Genomic DNA, 4,136 nt, shown 5'->3' on the forward strand with positions numbered 1-4,136 from the left:
AGGGACAGAGTGGGGAGGGAAATTGGACTGGGAATCAGGAAACAATTCTAGCATTATCGTCTCTAAACTCTTTCCTTGTAGTTAATGAGGAACACTATGCTTCCCCAAGTAGATACAAATGCAGTAGTACTCAGTGACAAGCATAGGAAAATGTTTCTTGCCAGGGTCAGTTCAAGTTATAATTCTTGGGTTTTTTTTTTTTTTCTTTGTTTTTTACTTTCTTATGTATTTGATACAGGGTCTCACTACGTAGCTCAGACTCCTAGTGATCCTCTTGTTTTAGCCTCTCCAGCACTGGGACACCATGACACCCAGTCTTGGTGGCTGGCTAAGTGCTCCGGGGATGAGGTGGCACAACATATATTACTGGGGATTGAACCCAGGTCCTTGTTCTTGCCTAGGCAGGTGCTTAGACCACTGAGCTATTTCTGCAGCCCAAAGTTACAATGCTTTTAAAGTAAATTTTTTATCTCTTTGAGACAGGGTTTCATGTCATGATTTGTGTCTAGGTGTCCCCCAAAGCCTCATGCAGTCATTGGGGCAGGCTTCTAGAGTCTGTGATTAATTCATGATCCAATGCTGGGATTATGAGTGTGAGTGCTACACCTGTCCTGGGGCAGATAGCCTGGATGCAATATAAGGGAGGTAGAGAGGCTTGCTAGCTGCCACAGCTGCTACTCCTCCCTTTGCTCTTTGCTGTGCTTCACTGCCATGAACACTACCCTCTTCCTGTGCACCTTGGAGCCAGCCAAGTATGGACTGAAACCTCCACTAACTATAAGCTAAATAAACCTTTCCTTCCTTACTGTTGAGAGTCAGGTCTATTGTCTCAGCAATGAGAGAAAAGTAACCAAGACAGAATTTAGTACCAAGAAGTAGGGTCTTTGCTCTGACTATACCTGACCTTGAGGTTCAAGAGCCTTTCATGATGGCTTATGGGATGAGGTGGGAAAGGTTCAGAGTTGTCATTTGAAAGAGAAACTCTAGAACACCTTTGGCTGTTCTGTAGGGGAGATTCTGGTCAGAGCTCAGAAGACCAGAAGGCTAATAAAAATCCTGTCTGTAAAGACCAAGCTGGGGAGGTTTCTGCTGGGAAGAAGGACTTCATTGGCTTCTAGACTCCAGATAATGGCTGCTATGGCTTGGCAGAAAGTTTGTCTACCTTTTATCACGTCGAGAGACCTTGCCTGAGACTGAGATTAAGTGAGGAGGACTAATTAATCTGGTAAAAGAAATTTCAAGGTAGTCAAATGTTGAAGCAGTGGCCATTGTTGGGGGTTTTTAGTCAAATTTATGCTGAGAATCAAGAGCAAAAAGCCCAGCAGGATGACTTACAATGTGGATTTGGCCAGAAAGGAAACTCCAATAAAGCTGTGGACTGCAAAGATAGAGCAGAAAGGACCTCCACTGCTGAGAAGGAACAGGAGACTAGAAAAGATGACCTGAGGACATCACAAGAAGCAGCAAACCTCTGCCCTTTGCAGCCTCAAAAGTTCGAAATTGAAAGACTTTGCTTTGAGGAGAAAGTCACAGAGCACCATGTTCCAGAATAGCAGCAGTGACCACACACCAGGTTCCAGAACAGCAGTGGAATAGAGAATTTGTTCCTCAGAATCAGGATCAGAGTGCTCAGAAATCCAGGTACTTGACACCTATAGCCAACAGAAAAGGAAGCCTGGCTACTGCTCCAGAAAGCAGCAGACCTAGGTATCAACCATGTGGAGTTGATTTTAAGCTCCTGCAGAATGTAAGAGTTCTGAGGTTAAGACAGCTTCCACTCAGTTTTCAGAAGGCCTGGGAGGCCAGGCAGTGAGCCCCTGGGAGGGCAGTGTGTGAAGCTGTGAGTGAGAAGCCTTAAATGCAGTGGACACCCCAGCAGTGTGGAGAAGCCAAGGATGTAGATCATCTAAGGAAAGCTGCAAGAAGGAGCAAAGCAGGCCTAAGAGAGAAGCCATGGGAGCTACCACCAAAAGTGCCATTGGGTGGGGCCTCATGGGGCTCACAATTTGCCACAGATTGCTTCAGTTCCATTGTGTTGAACATGGAACCACAGGACATAATGTTTGTCCTGCTGGATTTTGAGCTTGCTTTGGTCCCAATGCTTTGTATCCTGCTTTGTGTGTCTTTTGGAATAGTAATGTTTTTCCTATGCCATTGAATGTTGGAAGGGTTTAACTTTTCATTCGTACAGGGGCTCACAGCTAAGAGTTTGCCTTAGAACTTGGAGGAGACTTGGGAATTGGACTTTTCTGCAATGTTGAAATTGTTAGGACTTTAGCAACTCTTAGAAATGGACTAAAAGGCCTTTTTGCATAAAGGGATGTACACGAGTCTTTAAGGGGCCAGGAGCAGAATGCTATGGTTTGTGTCTAGATGTCACCACAAAGCCTCATGGAGTCATTGGGGCAGGTGACCAGAATTTGTGGTTAATTCATGATCCAGTGCTGGGATTATGATTGTGAGTGCTACCCCACCTTGGGGTGTACAACCTGAAGGCAATATAAAGGAGAAGGGCTTGATGGCTCTGCTGTTTCCACCTATGTTTCCCCCATTTTGCTCTTGCTGTGTTGCTGTTTTTCATCACCATGAATTGCTGCCCTCTGCCATGTGCCACTCTGCCTTGAAACCAGTTGAATATGAACTGAAATCTCCACAAACTATGAGCTAAATAACCCTTTCCTTCCTTAATTTGGGGTATTGGGTATTTTGTCCCAGCGATGAGAGAAAAGTAACTGAGACGCTGACCTTGAAGTCACTTTACAGCCCAGGCTAGCCTGGACCTCATACAGATCCTCCTATCCCAGCCTCCCTAGTGCTGGGATTACAGGCCTGTGCCACTACACCCTGCCTAGAGGAAAATTTTTCAATTATTTTACTGTGGTTCTCCTTTCCTAGGAGGAGACCCCCAGACAATTTCTTTCTTGGCCAGGTATTATGGGGCAAAGTTCTACTCTTTGGCAGTTTCCTCTGCCAAAGTTCATACCCGTAATTCTTCAGCAGGAGGCCTGTAAACTTCAAGAGTGTCCCACTGTACCTTGAAACACTTAGGTTTTGGCTTTTGTACAAAGCCAAGTATGATGTCTGAAGGAGGTTGCTATGACAATCTGCAAACAGTAGAGGTGACAGAACTCAGCAGGAGGTGGCTCTCTTCCCACTGGAGTTTGCACTAGTTTAGGTCTGCACATTTGGACCAGCCAAGAACCTGGGGATCCGTGTCCCCAAGCTAACTTCAGAAATCGGGGTTGGGACATCTTTCTACCCTGCCATCCGGGAGTTGTCATTTTTCTCCTTCCTGTGGTGTTTGGACAAAGGCCCGCAGTGTGCCCTGCAGGACAAGGAGCAGGTGTGCGATGTGCAAGCAATGTTTCGGTCTACATGGGAGACACTGTAAATGGCAGATTTCTAGGTGCAGAGAGACATTCTCCACGTGTCTAGGGAAGGAAGGGGAAACAGAACTACCCCCCCCCCCCCACCGAGAGGAATCCAACGAGGTTTCATTCCTTTTGCAGACAGCCGCGAAAGAAGGTGTGTCTCTGCCAGTGGTGGCGCAGGGGAAAGGCTCGGGAGTCGTAAGGAAATGGGAGGTGTCTCCGATGTTTATTTTTGCCTAGCAACCCGCAGCCAACAGCTTCCCCAGCTGCAGTCCTGTGCCTGTCAGCCTCCCCTTTTCTTAGCGACTGGAGAGCGGTCATTTGGTGTCAGTAAACCGGGCGGGTGTGTGTGCGTGCGGTAGAGGTGGGAGGGCAGCCCCCTCCTTCGCCCCAGCTCGGGTCACTGGGGCCCCCACTGGGCTGGCCTCGTTGAGGTCTTCCTCGCACAACTAAGTTGCCTCCACGTTAATCACCGATGGGGTGGGGGGACAGTATTGTTGTGAGCAGTCCTCAGGAGCTACAGAATGCGGTGTGTTTAGGGACGCGCTTGGAAGGGGAGGGGTCTCTGCAGATATCTCAGCGGGAGGGAAGCAGTAACGTAGGGCAAAAGAAGGCGTGGCAGGGGCCCGAGAGGCTGCAAGGGGACAGGTCGTTAGTGGGGGCCGAGGGGAGCAGGGCAGATAGACGGAGGGGAAGGCGGAGGGATGGAAGAGGCGGCAGCGGCTGCGGAGTTTTCCCGGGCGCGCCGGGTGGCTCTGCGGAGGG

This window comes from Octodon degus, unplaced genomic scaffold, assembly GCF_000260255.1.
Source record: "Octodon degus isolate 3935 unplaced genomic scaffold, OctDeg1.0 scaffold00047, whole genome shotgun sequence".
Taxonomy (NCBI): Eukaryota; Metazoa; Chordata; class Mammalia; order Rodentia; family Octodontidae; genus Octodon; species Octodon degus.